This window comes from Ostrea edulis, chromosome 8 (genome assembly GCF_947568905.1).
Source record: "Ostrea edulis chromosome 8, xbOstEdul1.1, whole genome shotgun sequence".
In the NCBI taxonomy this organism is placed as follows: Eukaryota; Metazoa; Mollusca; class Bivalvia; order Ostreida; family Ostreidae; genus Ostrea; species Ostrea edulis.
In genome coordinates this window covers 48,334,767-48,348,952 of record NC_079171.1, presented here as the reverse complement: position 1 = coordinate 48,348,952, position 14,186 = coordinate 48,334,767, and the positions used below count along the sequence as shown (strand labels likewise).

Genomic DNA, 14,186 nt, shown 5'->3' with positions numbered 1-14,186 from the left:
TACCGACTTTTGCCACGCCCTGGGGTCAGAACCCCTACCACGGGGGTCAGGTAATTTATCATTTTGATAGAAACTTCCTTCCTCACCATTACTGTATATTCACTTTCTGTGCTAGATGCCTAGGTGTAAAAAAGACAATTCTAAAAGAAATACATTAATTTTATCATTTTTATCCCAAAATTAAACCCCCTTCTGATGGGAGTCATGAAATTTACTATTTCCTTCACCTACAAATGGATTATATCCAACATTGGCTGTTTATGGCCTAGCAAATGTTGAAAAAAATAAACGTTGATTTGTATTAAATCTGAGTGGGTTTTTTTATAGGGCAGATACCGTTCAACAATGGGAGGTTTTAACATAACCGGATATTGGTAATAGTACATTAAGTGCTAAAAGCAATAAAAGGCTACATATTTCTGGGAAACTGGCGATTTCGTCAACTTTTATCCAAAGTTTACATATTAGCAGGTTATCGACGGCACAATATTGAAATATTAAATTAGAATATAAAAATTCAATCATTTTCTAACTATTTGGGGGGAGAAAAAAATGCCGCCACGAACCCGCTATATCGCAACTAGATTAAATAAGAATAAGTGGTTAGCGCTATACAATGTAACTGTCGTCTGGTCACCTGCGTGTATAGAAACAACGATGCATTTGGCAGCAACTGATTAACACGGTGCAATCCGCAATCCACCCTCAAGGTAAGTTCATTGGTAGAGTATACTAAATAGTGATACTATTTAAAATGTCTAAACATTTACACTTGTCAGGTGAATGATATGTTTGGTTCCTTTAAGGGTTAAGTTGATAGACTACATATTTTTTGCAACATCTATGCATAAGCCTTACACTTGTTAAGTAGAGGTTATACACAGGGTCGCAGAAATAGATTTAAAAAAAATTAAAATGGAGAATAAATACACCATTAATATGGAATTCACTATCTTAAAAGGTATACGATGTCCTTAATCAAAAACAGCGATATCACGCAGCATGTCTAACGTTATATATCCCGAGTATGTTATTGTACATTGATATCACTGTGCAGTGACATTCAAATTATATGCTACTATGAGTTATCATACACTTTCTGAGAATAAGAAAAACGTGTCAATCGCAAAGTTAGTTCACTTCACAGAATAGTCTGGCGAGGATCTAATTTTCTGACGTAATTTCTTCATATACTTCTTATGAATTCATCGTCACGAATTAGTAAACTGTAAAATTAAATTGTATTTATCCGCATGCGTGATACATTGACTGAAATCAATTTATGATGTATGAAGACTTTCATAATAATATGTTGCACATTAAAAACAAATATTACAACAAAAAAGCTATGTAAAATATTTCGTATCATATGATTATGTAATCATTGTAAAGGGCCATAAATCTATATCGATCGCCAAGACACAATCCCCATACTGAAAATTGTATTTAGCAAAATAAATGAGTAAAATGATAGTGTATAATTATGTAGTGTGCTGTAACATGAAACACAAATCTGCAATTTTGTCTAGTGTTTCTCCCTTTTTCTTTAGTAACTGAACATAATTTTAGAGATATTAACAAATATGCATATAATTAATGCATGCATTTCAGTACTTCAAAAGAAATATGGACAGAAAATTTACCAATAAATTTCAAAAACAAATTCAAATATATGAAGCATATATTTCCTGTAGTAGGTGGACAAATTAATAAATCTAACTGATGGAAAAGGGTAGTTATTAAGAGCCATTCTCTGTAACCACTTAAAAAAATTCGGCACGCACAGTCACCGATTTTCACGAAACTCACCTGAATGAAACATCTATATAACATATTCAAGAAAATATATTTAAAAATTAGATAGTGATCATGGTTGCTATGGAAACAGGTACAATTTTATCAAGTTTGGCCATTTTCTAGAATTTGGTAGTTTTGGCACAAAAGTTGAATATAAAAGATTATGAATAGTCTTAAAATTCTAATTTTCAAATTAAACTATAAAACAGATCCCATATTTGTCATTTAAGAAAAAAAATGAATAATGGACAATCCTAAGTGATTTTTATAATTGAACAAGTCTGTAAAATTGTGTTTAAATTCAATGGTTTTTATGTCTTAATAACTTTTATTCGCATCCACCTCAAATAAAGTAACACAAGTTTTTAAAACAACTAATCTATGTTCTTCATAAATCTAAACTAAAACTTTTGGGAATCTGCCTATTTCATACAATTTGAAGTGAATGATTTATGGGGGGAAATGCAGTCTGTAACCAAGAGTTATTCCCCTTTGAAACTCTTCAACGTGATAAGGCAGTAAAATTACATAGAAACACATATGATATGGCGGGATAATGTCTTACTGCATGCTGACAGAAGTTTAGACGAAGACATGTGGCATTCAAAATATTCTCTCCACTCACCCACACGAAAGAAGAAGGTGTGAGAGACATATCTCCGAGTACCAGCGTTCTAGTAATACAGGTAATTATTCTATATACTTTGAAATCCATTCACAAGCCTAGAATTAATCAACTTGATCACAATCATTTGATGTCAAATGTTTTCATAGACATTGTGTACAATTATGGATTTCTCTAGATCTGCCAATAGCATGGCACATATGATGTGCGTGCGTGCTAAATATTCACCCTTCAACTCGCCACTGCTTCAGTTGTATTGATATGACGTCAAAATGTAGACTGTGGCGTCACACATTACAGTACCTAGATCTACTTAGGAATAATGCAGCACACTTTATTCTGTAGGGGATCGTATGACTAGGATGAAATTGAGATAATAAATGCAAAATCGTTATCATTATTTGTTTTATAATAGAATGAAATAATAGAATCATAAAAAAAATCATATCTATTTATACATTTGAAAAATGCATGCCCTTTTGTTATTATACATATTACATAAAAGAAAAGAGACCCCCCCCCCCCCCCCCCCCCCCATTGATACATGCCAAAACATTGAATAAGCTCTCCTTCGTGAAATAAAGTAATGGGTCATAACATTGAATTTTATCTCTAATCTGTTCTACTTGTATTAGTTCGGGGGGGGGGGGGGGGGGGGTAATACATGTACAGATACTCAACTGAGAAGTGAATTCAGATGGGGACACTATTCAGTATTATTAGACATCCACATGTTTTAAATTATTCTTTACTTTTGATGATACTTTAAAAAAAATTATCAATTCTATGAATAAATTCAATTAATTAAACAGAATTGAAATATTGTAGAAATACCAATACTGATACACCTTAGACTATACATGTTATGCCTGGGAATTTACTCTATTTTTTTTTTCTTTTTTGTTCAGCTTGATTTTGTTTTCATTTTACACATGCCACTAACAAAACAAAAGTATTTATTAAGGACATACAAGCAACATTTCTGACATTGATTTTTTTTCCTATCTTCTTGATATAAAAAGCTATCGTATGATTTCGGAAATAAATTCAAATTTTACCGGCCTGGGTAGCTTAGCGATTAGATAACCTATCTTGTAATGCAGGGGTCCTGGATTTGATCCATTCTTTGCTAAAATATATTTGTACTGTCCTTATATATACAACCTGATGTAATACATAACTTTTGATTGCAACAATATTAGAAACTATCGAAATACTGAATACCAGTATGCTATCTCTAAAACAGACATGGTAATACGACGTACCCCAAGATTTTTATTTTTTTTTGTAGAAACGAGACAGAGTGCACATTCATGAAAATTGATATATATTATAGAGAAACGTCGCATAAGTCCTCTAGTGATAAAATACCGCAAAACAATTCTCACTGTTTTGAATATTATAATTAACCCATGTGTTGATTAATTGAGGTCATATAATCACCTTAGAGTTTAGATGAAACTAAATCTAGATAAGAATACATGTATTTAAGTAAGTTATAACCTACCTTAAGAAAAGGGTTTGAATAAGATTTCATTCAAACATATAATTTAAGGAATACATATTACAACTACATGTAGTAGTAGATGTAGATGACATGGGGAGAACAAGTAATACATTTTAGATGGGACAGAAGATTTTGATATGCTTGCATATATTCATCTTGGTATTTCTCTTAAAATTAATATTATTTATTGATTTTGTAGGAAGTGTCATATTGTCATTTTGGTGGGGGCCAAGTCAGAAGCATCAGTGTATGTTCGATGCTTATGTTGCCTCAAAGGATATGATGGGGTGTGGTTCATTTAACCTGAAAGAATTTCTATCAGGACAGCAGATCACATTATATTTTAGTTGCCTCTATGCCATTGAGAAGACGATTAGCCATGATGACTATATATGCGCAAAATTAGAAAATGAAAAAGATTGTGTGTGCTTATCTTGTCTATTTTGTAATATATGATTCTAAAATAAAGGTATACCATTTATAATAGGATACGATTATGAAATATTCATCATCGGAACCCACTGCTCAAAGGCCGTAATTAAGCGCCGATTATAGGCCTAAATTTTGCAACCCTCACTGACAATGGTGACGTCTCCATATGAGTGAAAAATTCTTCGGTGGTACGTTAAATGATAATAAATGAATCAACCCGTGGGTTCCAACGATGTCAGATATTAAAGATATTGACTTTCCCAGCATACTAAATGACTTCAATATGAACATCATTTGTATGTTACAGTTACAAGCAAGGTCTTCTTATGATGTTGAAATATAATTCACATACCTATGTTTAAAAAAGATACGTTAAACGAGTGACCATGATGAACGCCCAGACTCTAGAAAACAGAGGCCCTCAATTGTTTTTAATCAAATGCCAAGGTCACGAGTCAAGGTCAAAATACTTCCTCATTAGTAACTGTAAATTGTCAAGTCATGTATTAAAAAATGTTAGTTTAATAGATTTCATACATGGTACTGGCGTAACATTTCTTGCACATACATAGTAAGCAGAGCTAATATTGAACTATTGAACGGGGGGGGGGGGTAATTCCTCATGAATCAATGATAGATTACAATATTTATGTATCTTATTTAGTTTATTTAACTTGAACAATTTTTAAGAACAATGATTCAATTTCAATGTCACACTTAATTCGATTGGGAAGGTGAAAAAATGTACATGATAGTTTGAAATAACTGAAATATTCAAATATGCATTTTCTAGATATGGTAGTTATTTTGATGAATTCTTAAGATATACATTTGCAATTTGTGATATATGTACAATGCACAAATAGAAATCATGCACATTTGAAGAAAAAAAATTAAAAAAAATAAAAACTATGCATTGATTTATTTATCTGTTACAAATTAAGAGTGTTTATGATTGAAGAATATGCATGATGTATAACAAAATGAGATTTACTTGAAAAGAATGTGAACATCAAGTTTCCTGTTTTATGATATTTTGTTACCATAGCAACAATGTAATATGAATTATCTATCAGTATTAATATTTTATCAACTATAACATTGACTTCAGTTGAATCTGTCTATAAAAGCATTTTTTTTTTTTGGTCTAAAAAATTATTTAGCATGGATTTCGAATTTGAAAAGAAATAGCAATTTTCGTTTCCATGGCAACCAAATTGAATTCTTATATTACACTTGTTAAAATTTAAAATCTAACATCAGTAACAATCGGTTATTAAGATTATATACTTTGAATACATAGAAAATTGTATTTTGAATTACTTTGAAAAATGCATCTCTACTGGCATATCATGACGAAATGCATCATTTTGTTTCCATGGAAACACAGCTTAGATGGTAGATTCCCAAACATGTATCATTGTTATATGATAGTGCTATATCTAATGTATGTTGTACAAGCATTTATAGATTTCAAGCTGAATGCGGGAATTTTTATCCATCATTCAAATTTGCCTCTAAATTAGCTTTTTCAGAATGTATCAAACAACCCTCTTTTCCAGACAGAATGAAAATATAACAGAATTATTCAAACCTTTAACTAAATATCAAACTAAATAATAAAAATGCTATATAGTATCATTTGATAATGATTAAATAAGAACTCAAACAGGTTAATGCAGTATAGTTGAATAAAAAATGTCATTTTTCATGCGAAAATTGACTCTTTTGTGACCTGAATGGCATGCACGTGTTACCATGGCAACAGAGTTGCATAGCAACCAAATTATGATGGTTTTACATTACTTATGCCAGATTAAGTCGATGTGCCAAATTTGAAAAAAAATCGGTGACAGTGCGTGCCCGACCCCTTATATAAATGTTTAAGTGGTTACAGAGAATGGCTCTTAAGTGCTATTCCACGTAAGAATAATGCAAAATTGAATTTCCGCGACACATCCAATGGTACAAAATTGAGCCAAACTTTTAGAAAAAAAAAATAGTTGGGTGCATAATATATGACAATATGTTTATTTTCATTTTTTGTCACCGAGTATAATATTTATTTAAAAAATCGAAAAGTTGTTACCGTGTATTAATTCATACAAAATGTCCGGAATATCAAACGGAAATTCTCAAAACAGCAACACTGAAATAAAGAGCCATTTACACATATCTCAAGGTAAAATCTTCAATCACCATTTTAAATCTTCAAAAGTGTGGAAAATTTTCATTCCGGTTTTATGAATAATAAAATAATCGCTGAATAATCGTGAGTTTTAGTTATCGTTCGTGGAAGTTTCATAAACACCGCTAGATGACACACCGTAACTAAGAATGCTGGTGCGTGAAAATGGCGGCGATCCAAAAATAAATAGAGCCTTGCAATGGAGAAGTGTAGTGTCGGTCACTACGCTGGCAGGTTCTGCGCGCCATATGGTGTATACCCCAAAGAAAAGGGATTGACTTTACTTGGGGAGTGTACCAGAGATATTAAACACCATCTGAAGTCGCTGAAACTTAGCACTGGACACCAGACGAACGTCAAAGCAGCAGCCGACACCGAGGGACATCTCATTGCGGGAGGTATTGGGTTATTTCGGAAAATTGATATCGAAATATATTAGAATGGAAATCATATCATTGTTTTTTTAAAGACGGATGAAATGTATGAAGCAATCTTGATATTTATATTATGAACACATTGAAACACGCACACCTGACATACATACACTGATCAATGCAGTGCCCCAAGAAATAGAAACAAATGAGTACATGTACAGTATAACAGCGGATCTAAATACGGCGAGATCACGTGAGTCGCCAGTTTTATCTGTAAAGATCTGCAATGTAAACAACAACCACTGAGTTTAGCGAGAATAGAAAAAGCTCAGTGATTGTTGCTTACATTGTTAACCTTTACAGAAAAATTTCCGACTCCTGTAGCTGAACTATAAGTAGAATTCAATGCGATTTAGATAGAGTTTATGAATGTGATATAAATGTTAAACAATTGTGCGTCACACGCTTGTATTTCGCTAGGAGTCCTTTTTCCCACGTTGAATTAAGTTTTGTGATATAAAATTGTAACTGTCTGAAGGTTTTAACGAAATTAAATTTATTTTTTAAACATATAATTAATGATTGCATATTCATTTCTGTGCGAATGTTTAACAAATACAGCATAAACTTAATAGTAAGTAATTTGATTTAATTTATTTAATATAAAAACTCAATAGCTAATCTTATATAGATATATGCACTAGGAAGGAAAGGTAAATCAAGCTGCAAGTCAACATAAAAAGGAAAGATAACTCACGCTATAGTGACGTTTAAAAAATATATACCTGTTTACCTCATCAAAATATTGTTTTTTTTATTATTTATTTTCTCTCTCTCTCTCTCTCTCTCTCTCTCTCTCTCTCTCTCTCTCTCTCTCTCTCTCTCTCTTTCTTTCTTTCTCTCTCTCTCTCTCTTGTGTAAGACACTATCAATTTTTCAGTTTTATTATTTTGCCCATATATTAGAGTATTGCCACTATACAGGTGTGAACATTTAGAAGAAAAGATTGCCAATAGAACGTTATACAAAAGTACACATAATTAAGTGACAACTTTAAATTGGTTTATGATGATGATAGTGATAAAATAAAATCGGACAATTTTACATACAAGTCACAACTGTACAACTACTATAAGCATACATGTATGACACCCTGTGTTTAAAATGTGTACTGTCAATTTACAAACCAGTTCTTTTTATACATTCCGTATCTAGATATGGAAATCATTATATATGAATAAAACGTTTAATTTCAATCATTTTTAAAACTCAGTGAACTGGATGCTTGTTTCAAAAGTACATACACTTATCAATAAAACAATGCATTTCTTACTTTAGGTTTGATCCTTCCCTCACTGTTTGCCCATACCATCAATGCAGTTTAGGAATACATTGGAAGTCATCACGAAGTTGTGCATTCCCATCCCATAAAGGCTCCCAAAAACCACAAGAACTTGTCACTTTCGAGATGAGCAAACATATTCTGCACACAGCGGGCGTACTAATGCTGATTGGCTCAGGTAATGACAACTCATGGAATATATTGTCAGGCAGTTTAATTACTAAGGGACAAAACTGAAAGAATTGGCAAATACACAAATGGAACAGAACTGGGAATGACAATTACTGGTCACTGTCTCAATGTATTTTGAAGTTTGCATAGAATTTGACATTCATTAACACCTCCTCCCCTAAAATAAGGTCATGAATGTTTGAACAAATGTGTATAGTGTTGATGGATATATATGCATACATACAGACAGAGTGATATGACCTACATATACCTACAAGTGTGTAGTTGAATATATGAGTGTTGACAGACAGCAGGATGTATATGGACAAACAGACAATGTGGTTATAATAAGGCATCTGAATTTGATGTGGATTCCTATAAATAATTATTGACATAGACGAAATTCTAAGCATAGTGTATCTAGGTATCATTTTTAAAATGAAATAAATATTTATGGTACACATATTTTAAATGTTAATTTCTAAATAATTTGGTTTGGTGTTATATGTAGTTGAAATACAGATAACAAAGTAATAAATGTTTTCAGGAATTTGCATGGGATGCATGAAAATTCATTACCAATCCCTCAATAAAGAATGTTCAGATCCAAAAGATCAAGTTGTTGATACAGTAAGTTACTTTCATTATTTTATACATTGATTTCCTCTAATTGTATATCACAAGAAGTGCAATTAAATAAACTTAAAATCAATAAGCCTCATTTACACATATATACATATATGTGTACTATTTTCTTCATCAATCATGTATTACATGTACTATACTCACTTGGAGAGGTAAATAAAGATACTGAAATGTTTTGCAATATAACTCATGTACATTTTAAGAAAATTGATTTATATACTTATTTAATTGTAGGATTCATGTCAAAAGACTAATAATGAAACCACAGATTGAGAAGACAACATAAAAACATGTGAAAATGATATGGACTGTTCCCTTCAAGAACTTGATACCTATGAGGTACACACATATATATATATTGTCTAAATGGTCGAGCGGTCTAGCGCGCTGGTTACATGCTGCTAGGAGATTTGGTTCCTCAGGTCGTGAGTTCAACCCTGTGTAGGGGCGGAAGTGGGTATCCACATAAAGTGAAATTTTCTGTGCTATATATATATATATATATATATATATATATATATATATATATACAATGTAGATTAAGTTATATATTGTAATACATAAAATCAAATCAAGAGGCTGGAATGTTTGAGGTAAATATTTTAATTGTTTTTGCAAAAATTTATTTGTGGTAGGTCATCTGATTCACTCTGGTGACCTATTGCCAATGTCATGCATTATTCATTAATCCTGAGAACTACCACTCCAATTCCTGTCAAATTTGCCATAAAGCATTAAAAGATTTAAGATGTTTAGCTTAAAACCCGATGCATAATGGCACCAGGTTTTGGCTCTTTAGAGCCTCTCTGACACCTTTTGTCTGTCATCTGTCTATTTTTCTGTAAACTTTGTCTTCCCCAGAACCATTGGATATAGTGCAGATTCAGGTTTGTTAAGATCATGCTAAGGATAAGGTGGGGCCACAATAGAGGATCAAAGTTTCACATGCAAATGTATAAGGAAAATCTTTTAAAGTCCTCTTCTCAAGAACCACCACACTAAAATGAAATTTGTATGAATCAAGCCCCCCAGCGGTAGGGTGGTGCCGTAATAGGGGATCAAAGTTCTACATGCAGATATATGGGAATATATTCTTCTCAAGATCTTTCATTTCATACCATGATCTACAATCTTGGTCTTATTAACAACAGCAAGGTCATGTTAGTATGTTCCCCAAACAAAGTTTGGGAGCATGGTGTTTTTACTCTGTTTCTTTTTATTATCATTAAGGTCTTCCGTCTTCAGCAAAGACCTTATGATGATTGAATTATTTCTTTTTATTATTATCACTATTATTATTCTCCCCAGTTTTTGTGAGCTCAATTTCTCAGAGATGCATAGATAGATTTTGATGATTTTTGGCAGGATTATAGAACCGTATCTGAAGTTTATATAAAATGCCGGTTTTTGAAAATTTCACTTAATAGGATGATAGTATATCATTTGTAGATGTGCAAAATTATAGTTATTTTGTCTGCAAACGCATCACAAATTTGGTATACTGCCTTTGTAATCAGTCTAACTTTTTTGTTGTGCCTTGAAATGGTTTGATATTCATATCATAGGTAGATATTGAGACCATTAACTGATTTGTGTGGCCAAAATTACCGATCTGCACGCTCATGCATGTGCGCTTCTTTTTTATTGGATAACACTAAAACATTTGTAACTCTCTTATTAATGAATCGAATGAGTTGATATTCACAGCATATGTAGATATTGTGTGTATCTATACATTGGTTAATAAAAGATACCAACGCGAACGTGCGTGCATCGTCTTTCAAAAGTTCATCTTTAGAGGACGATGTTTTATTTTTCATCAAATTCTAAACATGATGTTTAGGTTTTAGGTGTGTCTTGGTACTCCTTACAAATTGATATGGTTAGAATTACTGCTTAGCATGTGCACGCACGTGTGCTAATTTGTGATTGGACGATTTTAAAATCACTATAAGTTTCTTATATTTGATGCAAACATTAAGAAATTCTTACTGTTGTTATATGGTAGAAAGGCCTGTAGAATGACATCAACAAAAGTACGGAATCATACTTGCGCGTGCGTGAATGCACGTGCATTGCTTTCTTTCATTTTTTGGTACTGAAAAGACCATTTGAAATGTACTCACTAAAGGCTAAAATAAAATGATTTTTTTGCAATAGGTCCCCCTTACAGTTAGCACTAGTTCATATTTGGGTTGAGGGATCTCCATTCTGTGAATTTATTTTCTGTTATGTTGTGATCCTTTGGAGGTAAATGGGGGCCACATCAGTAGTCATTTTTTTTTAATGGAAATAAAGACCGATAGAAATATCTTTTAAAATTCACATCAGCTGAACAATGGCAGGCCAATGTGACTCAAGTGAGTGATGTGGCTCATTGGCCTCTTGTTTAAATTGGGGTGGGGTTGTTGTTGCTGTTAAGGATCATTTGTAACAGTCCCGTTACAATTATAACTACTTTCACAAGTATTTGAAATACATATATACCCTTTCTTTCAGACAATGAGGGACAGTCAAAAGTCTTACTCCCAATCAGTATCATAGAATTCTAATTGGAGTGAAGACCGTGAGTTAGATTTAACGGATGTAAATCACATTCTACAACTCACAACAAAAGGCACATCTAGTCCCCTTAGAAGTCAACTTCGACATAATATGGCAGACGTCCATTCCAGAACATTGAGCTACTATAAAAGAAAAGCGAATAAAACTGTGGATGCTGTGTTAGAACTCATTGTACCTGGTCAGTCTTCTGCTTTGAAAAAACTCCTACTGAATCCCGAGTCAACTAAGGTTAATAATGAAAAAGAAGCAAAAGAAGAATTCCAAAAGAAAATGATCGAACTCTACAATCAAACAACGGGCAACAACTTGAAAGTACAAATTATATCCATCATATCAAAAGAAATTACAAAAACAGTTGATTGAAAAAATTCCAGGAATAACAATTTATAAAGTAGATCGAGCAAGAAAATTATCAAACAGATTCAATTGATTCGTTATACCAACTAAGACAATACATCACAGACAAAGAATGGACTCTGCAAAATTACAACATGCTATGGATTTCTTCTTTGATCCAATGTTTATGCAAATCGTATCATTTGGAACAAGATACCTTTCTTTTGACTCGGGTGAAAACCTAACAATTCCTGATGTTGTCCGTACATCTTGTCAATTGCAGATGATCCAGTTATATGAGAATTATAGTCAAGAAACGAAATTCGTTCCACTTGGAAGATCAAATTTATTCCAAATTCTCAAAGTATGCTCTGCTTCCAAGAGAAAGAGTCTACAAGGCTTGGACAACACAACCGCTGAGGGAGCAGAAGGATACCAGGCTTTGAAAACGATCACAAATATACTTCATGATATGCAGGTGATAACAGCGGAACAACAACAAAAACTGCAAACCAGAATTACTGCTAGTTTAATATATATGAAATCAGATTACAAACGCCATGTCAAAGAATCAGATATGTGTGCAGACCACCGCATTTCATGGAGCTTAAGTGACCCTCATATGAAAGAGTTTCAACATCCATGTGATCATCCACACCCCATACAATGTGATCGATGCAACCTTGTATCTGAGGTCGAAGATCAGTTACTTACAGCAACATCCCAAATCCCGGACCAAGGCACTCAAGAAGAGTATCAGAAACGTACATCTGATTCAATAAGGCAAATTATGCAGTGGAAGTCACACATTGTAAGGACAGGGAACCAAGATAAATTCAGGCTTGACAAGTTGAGAAATCTTCAACCCCATCAGATGTTCATTGCCATGGATTGGGCAATGAAATTCCTACCAATGAAGTACCGTGAAAAACAGACGAACCGGTTCGGGCAGCGAGGAATGAATTGGCACGTGACTGTCTGTATTCATCGTGACACTGATGGGAATTTATGTGTAAGTATAAATATGGATTTTCCCATCAACATTGATTTGTCCAGGGGTCCGTATGTGCCCTACACTTAATTTTGTATTCTTCATAGGAATTATGAGATTGATCACGGTTTGTTATTTTCACCTTTGCAATGTGCAATATAATCATTTTATTGTTAGTTTGGATTTACTTATTAGGTTTTACTTAATACAACTCTTTTTACAGCACAGGACCTTTACCCACGTATTAGATGGAACAAAACAAGATTGGTTCTATGTTTCTTCTTTATTGGAGTATGTCCTGAATGCCATCAAACATCAACTACCTGACATTACAGACATTTTCCTTCGGTCTGACAATGCTGCTTGCTACCACTGTGGGCATTTATGGCTGTGTCTGCCAGTGATAAGCACCCGGACAGGTATCTATATTGGACTACCATCCAATTTCAAATTGCAGTAGGTACATAAGTATATGTACACTAGTATTTTCATATCTAATGGATTTTGTGTCAATATTATTTTCAGGAATTATTTAACCATGTTGATTTGTGTACTTCTCTCTATAGGTCTACACATCAAAACATATTGTTATTCTGAGCCACAGTCAAGAAAGTCCTATTGTGATTCAAAGATCGCCCACATGAAAAGAAAAATGAAATCCTGGGTTGCAAGCGGACATGATATTATATGTGCAGAAGATATGAAAGTTGCAATAAACTCCATATCAGGTGAATAACCCATTTCTAACAGACGAAATTATTCCTTTTGTTGATAAGATATCCATTTCTCTGTTTAAATGATGTAATTTTGTAGTAGTACGAGTAAAGCTATCTTGTCATGACCACTAATGGTTTATATGTCTAAGCAATTTTCACGTCTCCATATGAGTGAAATATTCTCGAGAGGAACGTTAAACAACATTCAATCAATCAAACCATATCTCCTCTCGGAATGAATTGCGAGGTGATTATAGATTGTTAAACATTATTCAGTTTGCACAAAGACAAATCTAATATGTATGTGAAATATATTTACCAACATAATAAATTCATTCTAAATATTCCAGTCCATGGAATAAAATGTGCATGTGTATTATCATTTATCATTATTCAGGAGTCAGTGGATGTCAGGTGTCACATATTTCCATCAACCCTGAAAATCAGTCTCTGAAATCTCACAAAATGAAGCAGGTTAGTTTGTACAGTGAAGTAGA

General features: G+C 33.0%; 1 long non-coding RNA gene across 1 annotated transcript; it reads left to right on the top strand.

Moving 5' to 3' along the window:
* The first annotated feature begins 2,333 nt into the window (after window positions 1-2,333).
* LOC125662225 (uncharacterized) lies at window positions 2,334-4,418 on the top strand. Its single transcript, XR_007365297.2, has 2 exons — window positions 2,334-2,483; window positions 4,129-4,418. It is a non-coding gene; the product is annotated as an uncharacterized LOC125662225 (long non-coding RNA).
* The last annotated feature ends 9,768 nt before the right edge of the window (window positions 4,419-14,186 follow it).